The sequence below is a fragment of the Denticeps clupeoides genome, chromosome 9 (assembly GCF_900700375.1).
Source record: "Denticeps clupeoides chromosome 9, fDenClu1.1, whole genome shotgun sequence".
NCBI lineage: Eukaryota > Metazoa > Chordata > Actinopteri > Clupeiformes > Denticipitidae > Denticeps > Denticeps clupeoides.
This window is the reverse complement of record NC_041715.1, coordinates 766667-789080: the sequence shown is the minus strand read 5'-3', so window position 1 is coordinate 789080 and position 22414 is coordinate 766667. Positions and strand designations below refer to the sequence as shown.

General features: G+C 48.0%; 1 pseudogene; it reads right to left on the bottom strand.

Annotated features, from left to right (window-relative positions):
- Positions 1–5264: 5264 nt before the first annotated feature.
- LOC114796758 (neuropilin-2-like) overlaps positions 5265–22414 on the bottom strand; it is a 34422-nt pseudogene continuing 17272 nt past the window's right edge.

The window sequence follows — 22414 nt, the reverse complement described above, 5'->3', positions numbered from 1 at the left end:
CACAACCTCCTACATGCGCCTGATCTTAAGGGAGATATGAATTGGATTATCTCCTGAATTAATAATAAAGCATAAAGATGATTTATAAACATCGTTATAGAATGAGACAGGCCTAGAAGTTTAATAGTGCCGGGGGGTGGGGTTTAGGTGAGACCCCCACGCCCATATTTCACGCTTCCACCAACGGTAAACAGGAAAAGGCAGCAGTGCAGAGCGTAATTCGCCAAACACTCCTATACGAGACAGAGAGAAATACTTCGTTTTCACTTTCGCTTTCAGATACAGACGGGGGCGGGGGAGTGTGTGTGTGTGTGTGGGGGGGGGGTGATAAATGTGATTTGTTTGGCTGGAGGCGGTGAAGTCAAAGTGAGAGACACAGTTGAGAATCAGAGAGAGTTTTCATTTATCAACTTCAGCCTCCCCAGTCCACACACAACCATCATCTGTGTGTGTGTGTGTGTGTGTGTGTGTGTGTGTCTTTAGTGAAATAGCTCTTTTTGTTATGGGAATATTCACAACACACTGACAAATCTATTACACCCGGTCCCATGAGCTCATGCACACGGGATCAGTCCAGATCCCCTCCAAGAGCTGCACAGCTGCGTTAGAGCTCGAATTCACACACACACACACACACGCACACACACACACACACACACACACACACACACAGCCATTGGATGAAAAAGTTTCCCAACACACAGGCCAGATGCTCCGTTTACCACGATGACTGAAGCAACATAGCCGACACACACAGACATGCGTCAAGTGTGCCGGAGGACAGGGACTGTATTTCAGGACGGGATAAGGGGACGGTACCGTATGAGGGCAGGGTAAATACCGGAGTGAGTGGGTTGATGGGCAGCATCAACCCACTGGTTGGACAGCAGGAAAGTGTGGACAGCAGGAAAGTGTTGGACAGCAGGAAAGTGTGTCCCATGCGTTTGGAGCTGCCGTTACAGGGGCGTGTCCAGCATCACCTGCATATGATGCACAGCAGACCAGATGTCCAATCCAACCTGCAGTTCCATCCAACTTCAAGGAGAACAGAAGTCTGGTAACGGTGGAGTCCAGCTTTCACTCTGTTGTAAGTAGGGTTGTCAGTGGATGAAAACATTTGAACTAATTTTTCACAGTTAGTGAAAGAGGCGTCAACAGAGAAGTCATATGCGCTGTCAAACTGAAATGTGGGTTCAAAAGTTGGTGCACAAAGTTAAAAATGCTCAGAGAAAGCGGCAGCCAATCAAATCCATTCATGCAAATTTCCCTGCAAATGCATCGACCAAACAGTGGCATTTATGCAAATGATCCAGTGCAAACATGTTAGCCAATCAGTCGGGTTTATGGTGTCTATGGTGTCAACAGAGGGAAAATTTATTTGCCGCGATGAACAGGTGAATCTCGACAGGCCTCGAGCAGAGAGTGACTCCAAGATCGGTGCCGGTTCTGAGTTCTGCTTCGGTGGAACAGAATAGGAAACATCTCCCTGGTTCGAGGAACGAACAGCACACACACCACCTGCCCGAGTCCAGAACCAAGACACACACCCAAACTACATCTGGCTTGTTCACCACTCTATATGCAGCTTGAAGGAGAAAAACTGACATTTTTGGCATGTAATTATTTCTGTAATACAAAACACAATTTTTAATTATGTTTTTGTGAACGGAGTTTAAAATGGGAGGAGCCACAGTCCATACTTGATGGGGTCGTTTCACCTTCTACAATAATTAACATGGACTAATTCAGCAACATTACACTAGCAAACATGCCACAGCTTGGTGCCTAGTCCAGCGCTTAGTGCTGGTTTGAAAATAGTTTCCCCCTATTTAAAAAATAGAGGAAGGGACTGGCATAGAACCAGAAAAAACACATTTACTGCATTTACCAGACGGCCTTATCCAGAGCGCCTTACAATCAGTAGTTACAGGGACAGTCCCTCCTGGAGACACTCAGGGTTAAGTGTCCTGCTCAGGGACACGATGGTAGTAAGTGGGGTTTGAACCTGGGTCTTCGGGTCGAGTGTTTTACCCGCTAGGCTACTACCACCCAACCACCCAAGACCATAAAACATGACCGAAACAGAGTCTAACACTTTCAGGGGTGCCATCATACTAATCCCTCCTGGTTAAACTGGGCTGAAAAGCTCCTTTAACTGGATTCCCAGCCGGTTTCTACACTTTCCCCAAAAAATTCATCTTCAATTGGACACAAACCTCACATCTTTATTTCATCCATCTACAGCTTTTAAACATCTCATTTCCTGTTGATATTTTATGCTAATATTTATTAGCTCATCTTCGGGGAGCACCGTGTGCCTCCATGACGATTAAAGTTGTCATCATTGCGGATCCCTTCACTCTTGTCCTGACCCAAATACCGAGCCACCAACACCGCTTGATGTCCTATATGGGGACATCTGAGGTGGGGTTGTTATAGAGGTGAACAGGACGGGGGATCTGGATGGACCCAGGAGGACGAGGTAGGACACGTCCAGGCTCTCTCTCCCCCAGCCATCTGCCACAGGGATTCATACCAAGATCCCCGTGGTAAGATTTCCAACCAGCTCCCCTCCAAACGACATCCGATTCATCAATTAAGCGAACAGCGTCTCACATTCAGACGTTAACGGCGCGGCACGTAGCGGCGCTCGCTAGTTCTTTTAAAATTGGTTCTGTAATTGTCCTTGATTAATTAGTTTACTTGTATGACATATTTCCTATTATGTGAGTCCAGGCCCGCAGCGCCACAGAAAACGGGCCTGGTCTAATCGTTAATGAGCCATAATCATTGATGGCTTCCTCAAAGGGCGAAGAGGAGATGTGACTTGGTCTCAGAAGAAGGGACGTTTTGTTTGTCCATTTGTGGACTCATTGTCCTGCTGGCCTGAGCACAGCAACCAATCGTACACGGTGTCCTTGCTCGACCAATATTATAAAATATTCCTGCACGCACGCACTGTACGACTTTTCATGGCCTTTAATGTGTTCAAACGCGTGGTACCTAAAAATACTATCGGCATATGTGTGTGAGTTTAAAATATTCCAGGTTTACATGAACATTTCAGTTGTCTTGACTTTCATCAAGAATCCAATTCATTCATTTTCCTTTTTCTTATGAAAAAAGTAACTTATTAATCACATATTTTTGCAAATAATTGTGATTCATTCTTGGACCCCAAAAATGCTGTTTCCATTTGCAAAAAATATGATTTAAACGAAAGGCATCACCGCTGCGTTATCATTATTTATTTGTCTACAAAATGATCTCTAGCTGCCTAACACTGTCCATGCATGTCCACAAGACCTCAGATGGTTGTTTTTCATGGTTGGACTGGACCACGTCTGTCGGGTATTAACCACCGCATGCCAGGAACCTGGAGCTTTGAAGATGCCCCGGCGGTCTGGCGGACGACTTTTTCCAGTTTCCAGCACATCAGCTTCAAGAACCGACTGTTGACTGGCTACCATGATTACCAGAACGGCGAGAAGAAGAAGAAGAAGAAGCCGTATCTGCTGGTATCTGAGGCTGCCAGAAAACCTCGAGCAGCAGGAAAACCTACCGTTGGCAGGACGTTTGATGTGAGACCCCCATTTCACATTACTGGAGACCATATTCATCCACGACTGTCCAGCATACCATGTAATTCAGGGCAGGGCTCCATCATCTCATAAGATCGTTAGCAGGATATATGCAGAACCATAATTGATAGCCCAACAACTGATGCTGTATTAATGACAGGCGACATAATCCATTTTTGAGGAAATATTGGATTGTTTCGTTGGCACTGAGACAGATCGAGCCAGTATGGAAATGTTCCGTTTCGGGGGCCTTAGTTAAGGCGCGGTTTATTCGATTTCCACTCGGCGACGCCTCCCCGGTCAAAAGCAAGAAGTGGGCGGCGTGCCTGGAGCCATCGATCGGGGCCGCCGCTGGTTAAGTGCACGATTGAGCGGCGTGTTGAGGAGGCCTTGAACCCGGTTCGCCAGAGTGCCGGTGGTCTGAGCTCGCAGCGCCTGTTTCCATGGATACCGTCCAAAATCCACGGCCTGTGCCCCGCCCTTTTTTCCATGTGATGGTCTGAGCTCCGGGCCCAAAAAGACAACCAGTCATCCTTAACTCACTCTTTATTAAATAATAATTATAATAATAACCATAAAAAAGGACATTTTTTCTGTACAAAGTCTATAAACAGCAATGTAATTTGTCTGACCAGTGCCGATGTCCATGTCTTTTGGTGTTTGGGCCCTCTGTCCCAGACAGAAGAGGTAATACTTTTTGTCAGCCCTGCGGGTTCAGCAGTTCAACCAGCTCAGAGCTCCAAGGCACTTGGAAAAGTCGGCTGAGTCCGTCAGAGAGGAGGTGGAGCCGGAAGTGGTCCGTCCCCCTTTCCATGCATACCTGACCAACAGCGCCCAGGAGCATGATGGGACACCTCATTACGTCCCGAAAAGTATAACTCGGCAAGAAAGAAGAACGGAGAGCGACTGCGAAGAAACGAAGAGCGTCGTGTAAGGCCATTAACCTCGCCGAAGGCGAAACTACTTTCTTCATGGCTCTCTTCCGACAAGGATGCTTAAGGCTCAACTGTGTGTCCCACGTCCCACTCCGGCTCAACCGTCCTCCATCGGTCCATTCGTTCTGTCCGTTTCTCCTTCCGTAGGCGCGAGAGTCGTGTCTTCCACCGTAGTTTTCTGCAATCCATAGGTTGCGCTTAAGGTTAACGTAAAAAAAAACGCGTAGCACAGTGTGGCACTGTGGCACAAGGATCAAAGAGTTCAAAAAAAAGGACGGAAACACCGGAGACGACCGTAACACTGCTCCCAGATTACAGCAACCTCCAACTCTCCATACAGAAAACAGCACACGATACAGACCGTCCCACAAAGACGGTCCGGAAACAGAAATAGCAGGACGGAGCGGGACGGCCCGGCGCTAATCCGCCGTCAAGAACACAAGTCTAAAAACTAAAACCAAGCAACGAGCCACAATCGCCAAGGCCACGGCGTCCACGTTTTCACAAGCGACAAGCGGTCTAAGACGAGCCCTACGGCCACTCACTAACGCCACCACTGTCCTGTACATTTACTGCTTCATTCTTGTGATATGTTTGATACTGTTGAGCTTATCGGGACGTCCCTTCTCTGGCGCTGGGCGTGGAGTTGATGGCAGAAGATTGGTGTCGTGTAAGTGTCAGTCAGACTAGGGGCAGACGCAGGGGAAAACGGAACCAGGAGGAAGTGTGACGGGGACAGCGGGCGTCCTCAAGCCTCGGAGCAACAGCGCTGCTGGTTGATCTTGACCTTGTGCTTGATGCCATCGTACAGTTCGAAGTTGTAGTTCTCCAGCGTGGTGGAGGACCTGGACGAGAGGCCGTTGTACGAGCACGTGCAGTAGAGCAGCAGGCCGGCGCACACCGCCCCCAGCAGGACGCCCAGGGAGCTCATGACGATGATGGTGACCAGGATGGGGTCCAGCGTGTACAGCCAAGCGTTGTCTTTGTCCGGCACGTTAGTCACCGGAGGCTCCAACGAGGCGCCCGGTGTCCATTCTGGAAAGTGGAAACCTGGACACAGAAGACGTGTTGCGCTTTTTATAAAATGTATCATCATAAATTCAGAATTGACTTGTTTTTTACATTTTATGCTAGAGACCATCTGTGTGTGATTATCAGCTTTGCCCTCTGCCTCCTTCATGCATCATGACAGTGTGGTTAATTTGCATAAAATATGCGTTTTCAAGTTTTATTTCTGGGTTTCATGCAGGCTGACTGAATAAAAGTATGTATGAGGTGTGCATCTTTCAGCTTTGTTGCTCCGCACACACCTCCAAATGCTAAAAATGATCAAGTGAATTTCACCGGTTAAGTGGAGCTGAAGGGAGTAATTGGCCCGGTCTGAACATTCGGTTGAAAGGTAAGCCTGAACTCGCTCTGCTCCGTTGTTTCTAAGCTCAGACCTGAAGGACAGTCTGTCTGATGAAGGGATTTAGGGAGGAGGAGACGGGAAGAATATCAACTTCAATCTGGCCAGAAAGGCCGCGGTGAGGTGAAAGCAGATCTGCTGCTTGTGGCAATCGAGCAATCTGAGCAACAATATGAGGCCAATGAAATCCAGCCGGCGTCCCGGCGGGCGGCTGACATATGAACGACCCCGGGTAGCGATCTGACGAGAAACGGAGGGGATTAAAAAGGGGGGCTCCTCCTCACCTCCATTTATGCCTTCCCTGCTCCGGAAAAGCGGGTTGTTTCCAAGTTCAACGAGTCTGCGCTCTGTATGGAAGACAAAAAATGCTCTAATAAAAAAAAACTGTGTTTCATGGGATTGATTAAAATAAAGCACTTGACTGATAATGTAATTTTGTAAAAGTTTGACACCAAATATCCAAATATCGATCTTTCAAACACACAAAACGCAGCAGGTTGTAGAAAAAATACACTTTAATTTTACATTCCAGCACAATATTTTCCAAGACCATGAAATTCAACAGGCTAAAATATTCCTTTAAATCTGGCAGACAGGCTGAGGTGCAGCATCGGTTAAGGACAGTCACAGTCAAGGCCCAGTTTCCACAAACAGAGGATGCAAAGTGCACTCAGCGAAAAACACACACACACACACACACACACACATTTGGCATTTTGCGGCCGTGGTTTGTCAGAGGAACTGTACAGCAATGGTGCAGAATGAGAAAGAGAAAATGAAAATGGCTCATTCTGGCATTTTATGATGCATCGGCTGATAAATGAAGCAATAATACATGAGAAGGTGTCTGGGGGTGATTTTGATTTGATACCACAGTTCCCCTGTTCATGGTTATGAATTATTACTGAGAAACGTTGAATTGATCGTAATAAGGTGCAGATATAGTGATTCCAATCAGAATGCCAGGTGGGAACTGTGATGTAATCCAACGTTTCCTGATTTATTCTGAAACGTACATATATGTCACACACTTTGAAACCAGATCATGCCGTAAAACAAAAAAGGCCACGTTCTTCACCCACGGCTGGATGGGAGCTTTTCTTTTCTGCAGGCAGCAGTGCGGACAGCTACTTGGCCGATTGCATGCAGATCAGGACCCTCAGAGTGCTTTTCCTCATTAATATTGCTGAGCGGGCAGTCGGGGAAGTCATACTTATATACACAATCCAATCAGGGCCATTAAACCAATTTGAAATATTACGTGTCTCACGGCAGACGCCTGCAGCGGATTATAAAGCACATTCTTACCAAACATCTCACTTTAAATAGAAAAAGGAGAAACGTGATGCTAATCATCACCAAACACACGTTTCTCCCAGTAGTCTGGTTCTGCAGGGCATCGTGGGACATCATACAGGGACGTCACAGACACAGGTTACGTATGCAGAATAGCGGGACACAAAGTGACCCCAAAAACAACAATATCACTGGTGTCTGTTGCATCAAGACTCAAAACGTTCTGATGACGAAATTGAAATTCAACAGAATTTATTAATAGGGCAGTCAGTTGATAAAGTTTTTAAAAACTAAATAATCGCACATTTTGAACCATATTTTGAATTATTAAAGTATTACCCTATAAAAGTTCTTTTGAATGGGGTTAAATTGTGGGTCCATTGGTTAGCTGCATATCACATTTTAATTATCAACTGAGTAAGTGCCAGCCAATCAAATCAGTGAATGCAATTTTCTCTACGAATGTGTTGCCCAATCAGTGACATTTATGCAAATTCCCTGCAACGCAAACGTGCGAGCATACAGTAAAAATTAAATTTCACATCTGTTTAAACAATGTTTAACATTTCAACTAATACAGCGATTAAAACAGTCATTTAAACTGGCATAAATCTTAATCATTTTCTCCATTTTTTTGTTTATAAACTACAGTTTCATTTAACTATTTTCATAAAATAAATGTTATTTGTATCAGTAGCCCTAGAACATCATCACACAGCCCTGTAGCAGAGCGTGAATTAAGACGAGTTTATATCGGACCACTTCCGGCCTTTTCTTCGTGTCACATGACCAGCATGACACCATCGCCTACATCTTCCGAGAGGGGATTCTGGGAATGAGGGCCGAGAGAGGGTAGGTGGGGGATGAGATCTGGGGCAGGTGGTCTTTGCCTGTCTGCGAGGGGCTTTCAGGGGCTTTACGCCTTCAAACGAATCTGGAGCCTTTTGCCCAAAGTCCGTCTTCAGAAGATAAGAGAGCGCTTTGATCTCTGCACATCTCTCTGCACATTCTTTTGTCAGCGGCAGATTAATGGGTGAAATATCCCCAATTTCTCCCCGATGGGCCGTGCGGGGATTATTTCCACCTATTTCCAGACGGGGAACATCACAGCGCATCAAGATCCGTCTCTTTTGTAGTGATACAGACCGAGCGGCCTTAAATCCCGACGATGCCCGGCGTAAATCGGCAGGCCAGGACGGCCCTGTCCCCGGTAAAAGGGCGTGGAAGATTCCCAGTAAATAAATAGTTCCGCGTGGAGCCGACCGCTTGGCTGGATGCAGAACCGCGTGACACCGCGTGACACCGCGTGACACCCCGGCCACCGCGGTGCGTGGCGGTGACAGGCGGGACACACGCAATCTAAGGCAAATCTTTCTTTTTTTGCATATAGGAAACAAACCCCGACATTTTTATAGACAGAAGCTGAAGCTGCAGACGTTCTCCTGCAGCCTCGGGTTCCGGGGACATCTGGTGGCGATGGAGGCCTTTTATTCTGCTTCGATTTGTCAGCTTCTGCAGAAGAAGGCCAGTGAATCGACGTGAGGAGAAGGTGCTGAGAGGAGGAAGCTGGAGCAAGTCGCTCTCGTCTCCCACCGTCATTTCCTCTTCCTGTGTCCCCCCCATGTGCGTCACGTGTAAAAGGTGCGTCATTTTCAAACATGCAGAGTCCTCCTGGGTTCCCTTCTCAGCCTGCTTCCAGGAGTCCCCGTCCTCCCCGCGGGTTTAAACCCCAATAACAGCAGTCCGAGGACAGAAACGAGTGTGTTCGTGTGGTCTTTTTGTCCATGTTTTATTCCCGTCGCGTCCGGAGCAGCAGAGTTCATCCGTCCCACCAGGCGTCTGTCCTTCAGGCTCTGGCCGAAGGGGGTCAAGCGGAGGTCACGTCTCCTCTACCGCCACCCCCTCCCGTCTCAGCAGTGGGAGCAGGGCGCGTCCTTGTCTAGCCTGACGGTGAGCCTGGGCTCCGCCCCGGGTCCCGTCAGGGCGCTGCTGGGGTAGTGGGCGCTCTGGAAGGCCACCGAGGGCTGGCTCTTCTTCCTCGCCAGGCGGTAGCGGTGGCAACAGAGCACCAAGGCCAGCGTGGCGGACGCCAGGAGCACGAGCGCGCCGCCGCCGGCTATTGCGTAATACCAGTAGGTGGGGACAAGCGGCACTGTCACGGGGTCTACTGTGGGGTCGCTTCTGCCCGGAAATGCTCCCCCTGGTGGAGAGACACAGAACAGTTGGCTTGGGGTAGAGAGGCATGCACTTCGCTTGGTGCTTTTCTCGCTGCTCACGTCTCGTTCTTTCCGTTTTTAATTGGAAATCGGTGCTCACATTGCAAACAAAACAGACATTTGCTGCACAGAGACACGCAGATGCGCATGCACGGTAGCCATCCTGGCACGGTTAGTGCAAGCCAATCACTGCTCTCGGATTGTATTCATCGTTTGAGTATTTGTGTTGCGGTCTCGGCTCTGCAGTGATGCAGCGTGGCTCAGAAACTGCCGAGACTACTTCTGCCATTTTTTATTGGAGCTTTCTTCTTCGTCAGCCTCTTATGCCTCAAGCCAAATGTTCCCATGGAAACCGGCGCCAAACAGGGACCCTAAGTGTCCACGTCTCCCAGTCGAGCGCCTCGCTGCAGCTACTTTCGTCTCGCCTTGTCCTAAACACTCAGCTCTTAACGCGGAACAGCCGTGCGATTTGGTCGGAGCCAGACCCGCGTCACTCCACTCCAGGGTGGAGACCTGGACGGGCCCGGAGAAGCTCTTGGACGCAAGTCAGTCTCACATTTCATTCAAGTGCAGTCAGCAGAGACCGAGGAGGCCATGTATGGTGCTGAACTCCGAACAGAGGGAGGTAGGGAAGGTGGGCGGGGCGGGGGGGGGCGACGGGAGGGATGGGAAAAAAAAACAGGAGGAGGGATGACACATGAAGAAGCAGCGCAGGAGCATGAGCCTTCAGCTTCCTTCATCAAGCCAGCCATGCTGGGACACATGCTCATACGGCAACAGCAGGAACGGGCGAAGCTGCTGGAGCATCCAGAGAAACCCATCTGTGGACCTTCTGATGAAAAAGAGCCAACCCTCTGGCCCCTCCCCCTGTGCCTCGCACACATTTGAACGGGCCAATCGGATTTCAGCCCATTGCTGCGCCTGGTACCACGGCACAAGGCTGCCAGATCAAACTTTGTACGAATCCCCCTTAAATAATGCATTAGAAGGCATCTCGCAGAGTTTTACGATGGCTTGTAATGACTGGCGAACGCTGGCTCCACTAACGGGCCATAAAAAGAAACAGGGATAAAAATGTGCCGTAAAATACTGTAATATGTTTGCACAACTGTAGCTCTGGCGTTCAGAGTCCGGCACGTATCTGCAAGTGAGTGATTCGGAGGAAGAACCAGATGAAATATCATCGTGGGTGAATGATATTTGGCAGAGCATGTGATGTCGCCGTGGCTACTGCAAGCGGGAGGCGGCGAAGCGGCGGGACGGGAAGTGGCGGAGACGGTCGAGCGAGACTCACCGGTGGTGTCCGGAGGGACGGCGTTGAAGGGCTCTGCAGGGAGAGGGAGACAGAACAAGCGGGCGAGTGAGCGGCCTGATGCAGAAATAAATGGACTTGATCATCAGACTCGTTTAAAAACACAGCGAAACCGGGGCCGGTTTCTTCAGGTCGCTTTTTCAACTTCTTTCCCCCTGAGAGCTCCTCACAAACACATTACCGGGAGACGGGGAGGGAAGCTAATGGCGGCCTGACTCGTTTGAGGGAGAGAGGTGATTGCGGCGGTGTCATTTGGCGAGGAGCGAAGTGCAGTGATTTACGTCTGGGTGCAGCGGGCGAGCGAGGCGAGGGGACGCGGGGCGGGCTGGCAGAAAATGCGATGCTTATTTAGCGTAGTTGGAATGCAGGGACAATTAAAAGGGAGCGGAGCAGCAGGCGGGGAGGCCTCGGCGGTGGAGAGAGAGCGCGAGAGAGAGAGAGAGAGAGCGGCGTTAATTGATAAGGCCGCTCCCAGTCGGAATGCAAATGTGCGAATATGAATGCGTGCGGATGTGGAAACGCTCCTGCGGTGCATCTGGTTCCCATTTAAGTATTTAATGACAGAACAGAATCGGAGCGGCTCGCTCCATCATCACATTCTTCCTCTACTCTGATGGAAAGGCAATGTTTATTTATTCAAAGCTCATTAATCAATCCCACCTCGGGGTGCTGGGAAGATGACATGAATGAAAGATTAAATCACCTTCTTAAAGGAAGCGTCAAAGATCAACCGGTCGATTTTGATGCATGTATAAATCTACATTTGAAAACCACCCAATCTGGCAACACCGTACTAGACAGATGTGACCCGAGTCTGTGCGTTGAGATCTGGTCATTTTATTCCCTGTTCTAGTCTCGTCACCAGCAGCATATGTGAGCGAACTGGTTAAAATCGAGTCACATTTGGTGCCACATTGATGCTGAGTGGCAACCTGTCATTTATTTTTCTATTTTCTAAATGACATTGAACCATAAAAAAAATAAAATCGAATATAAATAGTGTCCTGGCTCCATCTAGATTTTTCCTGACTTCACCCCTGTTACCAATGATGGTGAAATAAGGGCATTACTCTGACACAGCGCCCCCTGTGCCGAATCTGTACAGACGCCGAAACAGCAAAATAAAAAGGTGCTTTTGAGGACGGCGTCTTGTAATTCCCTCTGACGGCTCGGAAAGACTCGGTTTACAAATCAGAGAGGAGAGGGGGGAACTAATGAAACATAGATTAGAATCTCAGCCCACAGGGCACGTGTGGCCTACTTTCACTTGGCTTTTTCCTTTTTGCTGAATAGAAATCATTAAGAGCTGTTTTGGTTGTGTGTTTTGTTGCTTTATGAAGTGTGTGTGTGTGTGTGTGTGCACCTGTAGGTGAATGGGAGAACCTGTAGTTAAAATGGAGGTACGAGCGTCACCATCGCTCGCTACTACAAGCGCTTTTTAAATGAACGCAGAGCTCGTTCTTTCCTCCGTTTGATTCCCGCTGTGCGGAGAAAAAAGAAATTAATTAGGAGCGAGAATGCCTCTGAACGGGCGCTGTTGGACTCGGTGTGTGTGTGTGTGTGAGTGTGTGTGTGCCAGGCTTGGAGAAAGAGGCCGATGCAGATGTGCAGACTTACGTGTGCACTGCTCCAGTTCTATGCTGGAGCTCATGTGAATGTTATCGATCCAGATGTGGCCTCTGGTTCCGTGCTCGAAGTATCCCTCGATGACCACCTGCCGGGGATTCAAAACCAGATTTTATCATCGCGATTAATCGACCAGGATGTACAGCGGCCAGCGGAGGTGAGGGTGAATTTGGCACCTGGTACTCGTTGGGCGACTGAGGCAGGACGGTGCGCCCCTCCCTCCACAGGGGACCCTGGTCCCCACTGAGGGCCCAGAGGAGGGTCTCCTCCTGCTCGTGATCCTGCAGCAGGATGCGAAGGTTGCCCTGGGCGTCGCCTTGCACCCGGTAGAAGAACAGCAGGCAGAGTGGCCCCCGCTCAGGTGCCACGCCCGGGCTCAGCAGCCGCGCCCGACGCCTCTCCGATTTGGGACTCGCGTCCAAATACAGAAAGTTCCCGGAATCTGCCAGGGGAGAGAGGAACGACAGCGAGTCAGGTGCCACAGTTCGAGAAGCAAGGCGTTTAAAGGTTATGAAAAGATGGAATATGGATTTGAAGAAAAGAAAAGTGGGTTAGGTCGGCTGCTGACATGAATTCATTCTGTGCATTTCATGTGCGTGCAGAGTTTTGAAGAGACAGAATTTGAGATCAGTATGCAGTTGTGAAAGTGTCTGTGCTAATATATGTGTTGTTGTTGGCGGGTGTGTGTGAGTGTGCGAGAGAGAGAGAGACACCGCCCCCTGAATGAGTAATGGATCTCATTTGTGGTGAGTGTTCGGCATTCGAATGAATCTGCGCCTTTCAAGACGCCACATCTGTGTGTGTTTTGAACTCTAGCCAGGCTTTTCATGCCACCATATCTCTCTCTACGTGTGTCTGTTTCTGTGTGTGTGCGGCCTGCGGTTCACCGCTGCGCTCAGTCGCCCGTTTAAACTCGTCTCTTATCAGCGTCTGCGATAACACCGGCGGGCACTTGTGGTGCTGAGAGCCGGAGTTCCCCGCCGAGCGGGCCGCACCGAACACACGGCATCTTAAAAAGCTCTGGAAGAAACAGGAAGCGTTGAGCCTGAATAGTCAGGAGAGCAGCCGGTAGTAAAACCCGACGTGCCAGCGCAGAACCAGGCTCGGTGATAATATTCTCCGGTTTTTACAGCAAATGGATTATTGATCTTTGATCCCTCACCCTCTTGTTAAAGCCCCCCCCCCACCGACAGAGTTTTCCCAGGTAAACACCAAACCCCTAAATATAGCCGCGCGGTTTTCCCGCCCTAATTAATACCATCGAACTTTTCCTGCTCGGCTCTTCTTTGATCTTGGCTGCTTATGAAACAGGGGAAATTAATTATGATTGTCTTGGTGGATGGAGGGCTTGTTAGCATACAGTGCCGCTGCCTGCAGGTAGCTGAGGAGCGGGCGTGGCACCCGCAGGGAATAGCACATCGGTGAAGGGAAACTTCTTTAATTAGGCCTTAATGAGAGGTCAACCGTTCCCCGTCTTGCCCTGGGGATCCGGGGAACACGCTCCACATTTCCTAAGCATTTGATTCGACCTTAATAGACAGACTGGCCAGTGGTGGCCCTCATAATCTAAGGGTTGCCGAACTGGCAAATCCCGAACCGCCAGGTGGCCACTGCTCACCAAGGGTGAGGGTTAAATACAGCATATGTGTTACCATATGCTGTGCTGCATCAAAATTAAAAAACAATCACTTTCACTTTTTCACATTCAAATGTCTTAGGAACCTGTCCCAGGTAGAAGTTAACTATTTATCATCACACTTCACCTGTCTAAAGCCACAAAAAATACTGTCAGTTACTGTGGTTAATATTCTTCACTTATGGTTTTCCACACCATCTGATCTTTGATGGTGCTGGGACCATAACCAACATGTATATTGACTGATAGGGACTAGGGTTTGAGAAACTGTGAAGATAACTGCAAGGCCGAAAGTGCACATTTTGAATAGGCCCAAGGATTGAGCCCTGTGGGACATTCATAGGCACAGAAGAGTCTAAATCGAAGACAGAGGTTGTATGAAGCTGAAACACCAATATCTCTGATCTGTGGAAACGGGTCTGCGGGTCTAGTGTAAGTACAAGTCTGAAATCCATGTTTTATAGCCATAACTCGAAAGAATTAAGGTCACTTTCTGCGAGACCTAGGGAAAGGTTTTTCGAGGGTCATGTTTCTTTCTTCGTTTCTTTTGTTGGGAAAAGTTTAGTGGGGGACTCCCTCCCGGGGTGTAAGTCTCTGGGAGAAGGAAACTTGCAGGGCTGGCAAAGCCATCTGATTGGACTGTATGTGCCTGCGGTCTGTGGAATAGATTAACAGAGGATTCTTTTCCGTCTTCTTCCTCCTCTCTCTATAAAACCACGTAGATGGAAAACAGAGACCCCTCCACCACCTCCTTCCTCCCCTGACTGTCCCTGTGGTTTTATTCCAGAGCCAGTAAATGTAGAACTGACCGTCGGTGCTGAGGGAGAGGTCCAGGCTGGGTCCTGACCCAGGGGAGCTGCTGGAGGCCTGGAGGGACCAGCTGAGGTCCGCCGTGGGGTCGTGGGTCCAGCCGCACAGGCCTTGTTCGAAATCGCACAGCCGGCCCAGGGAGGTGGACAGGTGGGTGACCACTGACGGAGACAGAAGACAGGAACAGGCTGCTTAAATTACACTGATATACACACACTCACACACACAGTTATGTAGAGGTTTGCATAATGTTGCTGTATCCAGAATAATCTGGTGTATTTTATCATGCATCACACACACACATGCTATACAAACACATTACTCAGTGTCAGTCCCTGCAGGGTATTGATCAGCTATCAGTCTATTTAGCATCATGGATCTGCAGCGTGTAGGTGAGGGTCTGCATTAGTCAGCAGTTTTATTTTGCTTGACATCTTGCCGTACCTCTAAAATGGTGTGTGTGTGTGTGTGTGTGTTTGTGTGCGTGTTGTGTTCGGACAGACACTCACTGGGAGAGTGTTTGTGCACCGTACTGGTCTCCTCAGCTGGAGCTGTGGTAGGTGACGCTGTGTCAGGGACCGTGGTCGACTCTGAAAAACATCAACACATGACATCAGACCCACACTTTCTGTTAAAACTCGACAGGAATGTGAGAGCAGCAACCTGCTCCACCTGTAAGATGGATGCACCAGACACACACTCAGAGTCAAAAGAGCACGCTCTCCTGCAAGCAGCTTCAGGAAAGAGTCGATGTCTCTGCTGCACTTCAGTGAGGATGCTCCTGGGCTGAAAACTCCTCCACCTCCCTCAGGTTCCACCAGGCTCAGCAGCGAACCAGCCACTTCCTGCTCTTCTGGGCCATTATCATGAATAAAAAGGTGTAAAAGGTCGTTCGATAGCGAACGGGCGGAGGTGTCTTCAGGATTTACTTAAATAAATAGATGAGAACCACTTGCTAGACATCTCTATCTTGACAAGGACAAACTAATTTAATGATGTTTTTATAAAATGAGAGCGGCCGGATGATTGACAGCTCTCACGCATCCTGGATGATCTTAAATACATCAATAAACATCATGTCACCTTTTCATCAGTTCCCAGAATGAAAGAAATGCACATTTATACCTTGCGACTACTGACTGCGTGATGTCATGAAGTGTCAATATATGGATTATTGATAAGTACAATGTAAGCGCAGTCTATCTGTGGTTCGTTACGTGACAGAATAAAATTGATAAACCTTCATGACTAATCTGATTTATTAATTGATATTTGACTATGGTTATATGGCCTGTGATGCTGAGTGGCACAGCGGGTCCTGATCACGCCGCTGTCACTCCTTATGATGGAATGACCAGGACCCGTTAAAAGGTGTGGTCAGGTTGTCTCTGCTTGTCTTCTGCGCTTCCTTCCCTTTTACACCATACAACTGCATACAACTAAAATAAATACGCAGCGTGGCGGCGTTTAAATGCTAATAAATCCTGAGGTAATAAGGACACACTGTTAATTTGCTCATGACAGGCGAATAAGCAAATATCAGATCAGTCCATCTGTCCATGTGTCTGGTGAAGGTCAGAGCGCGGCGCAGGACCAGCCCGGCCGAGCTGCAGCCACCGGCCTGTACGTTTAGCTCTTAATTATCCAATAAGCGCTGAGCCGCTTCAGCATGATCCATAAATACATTCACGTATTATCGTCTCATTAAAACACACACACACACACACTCGGATGAAAGCAGGGGACTCAGCTGGTCGTGTTTTCTGACATTAAACTCAATTAATTTGGTGCCCTTTATAAACGTAATTAACCCCCCTATAAGAACCCATCGCGGGGAAGTGGGGACCAGAACCAGGCGCGTGTGATGAATGCAGATCAGGTGAGGAAAGGTCAGTCTCGGTGGCGGTGTAAGCAGCATGACCTGGCACCGGGCGTGGCGCGGGACAGCGATGACAGGCGTGACTCCTCTCACTTCAAAGTCATGGCCGACGCCCACTGAGGGCATCCAGAGCTCCTCACTGCCATTTAAGGGCATAATACTGGAATTTACACTAAACTCATACTTAATCCTTCATTTTGCGATTTGTACGCATTGCCGTGTCGATAAAAAGACCATTTATTACTGATTATATAATGAATTTTCATGCTGGAGCGGGTTTGTGTCTCTTCTCAGGTATCTTTCTGCAGTTCGTTCTGGGCTGAGTGAAACGTTCAGCCCTCACCATCTCACCTAGACCCATGATGATGGTAGTAGCATCACAGGGGCGTTGAAATGACGCGATGCAGATGTGGTCGAGTCTGCACTGCTGCAACATGATAGATTATATCATAGTATATATTATAATATCATAATATATCATAGTATAATCGATCGACGCTAGTTTAACGCTGGTCACGGTTCCGTGTTTGGCGCAGTTAAAAGTCCATCAGGATTTCAGCAGAAAAGTAGTTTATTTGAAAGCTGGTGCATTCAGTCCGCGCTGACCTGACGCCACGAATCTCACTGACGAATCTGAAAACGTGAATTCATGTAGAACAATTGAGGGGTTGCATTGATAATCGAGGTATTGATCACCGTAATCAAATCGTAAGACCAGTGAAGGTAGCCTCATCTGGACCAGAAGAGCACAGACTCCCGGGTTCGAACCCCACTTACTACCATCGTGTGCCTGAGTGGGACCCTGAACCCGGAGTGTCCCCAGGGGGACAGTCCCTGTCACTACCGACTCTGGATAAGGCCGTCTGGTTAAATGGCGTATATGATTTAAAATCAAGGGGAGGGCAGTGGGATCATGTGGCGTCTTGGTGGAAACACTGAAGGAAATGGTGAATTTTGGTGTGGACCAGCGCCACGGCGCTCTCAGGCTCGGGAATGTCTGATGTCACACGGAAAAAAAATTAAAAACCCTGACGCTGCACTTTTGTACATTTTTTTTTTCCTTCAATTATGTAGAAAGCCCCCGAGTGAATCTGTCGCTGGCAGGAAGAAACGACGGGAACTGGCAACCGCCACCCGACAGAGAGAGCGAGGGAGGGAGGGAGAGAGAGGGAGAGAGAGAGAGAGAGAGAGAGACAGAAGCTGCACTTTACATAATTATCTCAGTCTCAGGACCAACGAACGAATGCAACATGTTGCGTCCTCCGCAGAGGGTTCTACTGCTCCATGCAAGCGTGGACGTTTCAATTCGTAAAACTGTAATGTAAACTCCCCATCATGCAGTGAGCGGAACCTGTGGTGAAACCGGAAATTATCACCGTTTCAGTGGTCAAGAGCGCAAATGGTCAAAGTAAAAGCCGCAAAGCTCATTTTGCAAAGTGCAGCGTCCTGTGTGGAGCTGATAAAAATCAACGCTGTGGGGCTTTTTGTAAGATGGCTCTTGCATAGCTGAATATGATTAGTAATCAAGATATTTTATGGGGTGATAATTGAGGAGTGAAGATTAGACGTGGCATTAAAAAAAATCTCCAGAAATGCTCTTCAGACTCTGGACTGTGAGAACAATGTGATTCGTCTCCAGAAGAAATGATCCAATTAAGTCCCTGATTAATTATCATGCTGAATAGGACACATCATGTGCTGCTTTCTAAAAAATTAATCATTTTGTCTCTATCAACTCCCCTTCTTTCTCGTTCCCTTCTCCTTGTCTCTCTCTCTCCCTCTCGCACGCCCAGGCTGGAAAATGAATAGACTAATCTTCAGGGCCTGTGTGCTTGGCAAACGATAAGTCTTTTCCCCTGAGCTTGCAGAAAGTGAACGAGTGTTCGATGATGGATATCTAACCGAGTATCCACACACAACCATAAAAAATAAACACACACACACACACACGTCGTTCTTCTCAGAAACTAAACACTGTATCATCCGGTTTAACACACACACAGATAAACAGTTCTCAGAACTGAAAATTCAGGCTGGAGAAACAGCTTCCAGACCCACCATACAGTATAGTGTGTCTGTGTGTGTATTTGTAAGTGTATGTGTGTGTCTGTGTCAGTCGGAGAGAGACATCATCATCACCGCTGACTCTGTGACGCCAGAAGTGTAACTCCTGATAAATGGGAACTGCAGAGGAGACGTGTAGCTGTGGATCTAAATATTTATACTGGGTGGATGATTTGTTCTGTGTGTGTGTGTGCGTGTGTGTGTGTACCGGGGACAAAGCACTAAGCAGAACCATATGGAGGTTTTCAAAGAGCCAGAGAACAAAAAACAGATGTGCTGTCCTTCACAAATCGTGGACACGCCCACATTTCTCTTAAACCCGCCCCCCTCCCAATCATGTGACACTGTTTGTGTGTGCGTATGTGTGTGTGTCCTTGTCCTTTACTGTAAAGGTCCCTATAATTTGTGAGACATAATCAGAAATGTGCAAAGGCCCCGCCCACGCAGCCAATTGGAAAGGAGGAAGTTCCCGCCCATACGGATCTTTTTGTCAGTGTGTAATTATCTCTGACACCCAGAAGAAGAAATTTAATGATGTTTTATAGTGTTGATTGTCAGGTCTCACAGTAAAACATGCAGAACATGTGGTGTTGCCAGATATGTGTATTACTTCAGCTTAACATTAACCACAAATGTTCTCAGAAATTTGCCATAAAATTCTGATTAGTACACAACTATCATAGCAACTAAGAATTTATTTCCTCCTGCTTATTCTCAACAATACCCCATTATGCAAAAATATCACATTCAAAACAGCCCAATCTGGCAACACCCCTCCTCCTGTGTTCTACGTATTCGTATGAACTCATATTGCCTCTTGTTTAATCGTGATCTCTGTTCGGATCTTCCGTCTGGATGGGCATGTCACTTCCCTGTAATGCCTATATGACCCTGTAGGGGGGGGCGTGAGGTGCGTGACCTTGTGTTTTGGTATTCTCCCCGATCCTCGGCCCCAGCTGAATGGCGAGTGAGCCGAGGTGAGGACCTGATTGAATTCTGATTTTGGGGGGGCGGGGCACCATGATTGAGAACAGATGCTACAGTTATGAATACAACCTGATGAAATGGAGATGGGCTTGAGGCGTCTCTCGCCTGGTGCACCCGTGGGTGCTGTTATGCCCCCAAGTTGTGTCGTTCAGACTGAAACTGCCCGCCTGCCTTGTGTGTCTTTCACACTCAACGATGCACTAAAATGTGTGTCTTTCAGTCCCTTCATACACTGAGAAACCACCGTTTAGGGGTGGAGATGTTGGGTAGGTGGGACAACATGTTCTTTTGTTAGTGAGTGAGTGTGTGTGTGTGTGTGTGTGTGTGTGTGTGTGTGTGTGTGTGTGTGTGTGTGTGTGTATGTGTGTGTGTGTTGCACGGCATGCTGCATAGTAACAAATAATAAATAGTAAACACATGTTTGTGGAATTGTGCACTGCCCTGGAGCTGATGCCTGTAATATATTACACACACACACACACACACACACACACACACACACACACCATTTAAACAAGGGCAATTTTGTGTGTGTGATGGCGTGTGTTGTTTTTGGTGTATTTGTGTTATTGTGTGTGTGTGTGTGTGTGATGGTGTGTGTTGTTTTCGGTGTATTTTTGTTATGGTGTGTGTGTCCGTGTGATGGTGTGTGTTGTTTTCAGTGTACTTGTGTTATGGTGTGTGTGTGTTGTTTTCAGTGTACTTGTGTTATGGTGTGTGTGTTGGTGTATTTTGTTATGGTGTGTGTGTGTGTGTGTGTGATGGTGTGTGTTGTTTTTGGTGTATTTGTGTTATGGAGTGTGTGTGTGTGTGTGTTGGTTTTGGTGTATTTTTGTTATGGTGTGTGTGTGTGTGTGTGTGTGTGTGTTGGTTTTGGTGTATTTTTGTTATGGTGTGTGTGTGTGTGTGTGTGTGTGTGTGTGTGTGTGTGTGTTTGTTTTCGGTGTATTTGTGTTATGGTGTGTGTATGTGTGTGTGTGATGGTGTGTTGTTTTCGGTGTATTTGTGTTATGGAGTGTGTGTGTGTGTCTTGGTGTATTTTTGTTATGATGTGTCTGTTGTTTTCGGTGTATTTGTGTTATGGTGTGCGTGTGTGTGTGTGTATGTGTGATGGTGTGTGTTGTTTTTGGTGTATTTTTGTTATGGTGTGTGTGTGTGATGGTGTGTGTTGTTTTTGGTGTATTTTTGTTATGGTGTGTGTGTGTGATGGTGTGTGTTGTTTTTGGTGTATTTGTGTTATGGTGTGTGTGTGTGATGGTGTGTGTTGTTTTTGGTGTATTTGTGTTATGGTGTGTGTGTTGTTTTCGGTGTATTTTTGTTATAGTGTGTGTGTATGATATTGTGTGTTTGTTTTTTTGTAAAGCAGCAGTTTGTATCATTTCTAAGATACACAGACACACACTGATGGACACAGAGTGATGTGATGTGATGTGATGTGGACAGGCTGTCCATGGTGGTCAGTTCTTGTCTTTTATGGATGAAGGGTGGGGCCTGTGGGACCAGTGTGGTGTGTCATACCTGCAGTCCATCTCTTCTGACAGGTGAGCACTAAATACACACACGCACACGTCACACACACACACGTCACACACACACACTCCAACAACTGAAGAACTTTGAGAACATTCCACACTGCTGAGACATCACTTCAGTCACAACTGGTCCAGTAACTCAAGTCTGAAGAACCCTGCCAACACCATGCGCTTTATATTACAAACCTGGCAGGTCGCAGCCCAGCACCTCCATTCTCATCCCGATCCCCGCCGGCGACCACCGCTCCGGAAAGATCCGGATAAACTGCGCCGGAATCTCGTCAAACCTTCGGATCTCCGGCGTGTCGAAGTTTGTGTTTCCCTCAAAGAGCTAAAATCAAAATGAAGACAAAAAAAGCAAAATCAGCTTTCAGCAAAAAACGGCAACACATCAGTGAAAGTGACATGTTTGTCATTGTGAAACAGCACAGCACACGGTGACAGGGAAACGTGTCCTCTGTATTTAACCATCACCCTGAGTGAGTGGTGGCCTAGCGGTTAAGGAAGCGGCCCCGTAATCAGAAGGTTGCCGGTTCGAATCCCGATCTACCAAGGTGCCACTGAGGTGCGACTGAGCAAAGCACCGTCCCCACACACTGCTCCCCGGGCGCCTTTCATGGTGCCCACTGCTCACTCAGGGTGATGGGATAAATGCAGAGGACAAATTTCACTGTGTGCACCGTGTGCTGTGCTGCTGTGTATCACGTGTGACAATCACTTCACTTTACTCAATTTACTTTACTTTACTGAGCAGTGGGCACCATGACAGGCGCCTGGGGAGCAGTGTGTGGGTCTTCATCAAGGGGACCTCAGTGGCACCTTGCTGGCTCGGGAATCAAACCGGCAACCTTCTGATTACGGGGCCACGCCCACCCCAGTCAGCGCTAAATAAAATGCCACTGTGGGACACTGTGGGACACTGTGGGACTGTCCAGTCTCCTGCACCTTGGCAGGTGTGATGGAGATAATTAATGATTCAGATGTTACGGTGTGTGTGTGTGGAGTGTGCGCGTGTGTGTTTGTGTGTGTGTGTGTGTGTGTGCGTTTGTGTGTGTGTGTGTTTGTGTGTGCGTTTGTGTGTGTGTATGTGTGTTTGTGTGTAAGTGTGTATGTGTGTGTGTGTGTGTTTATG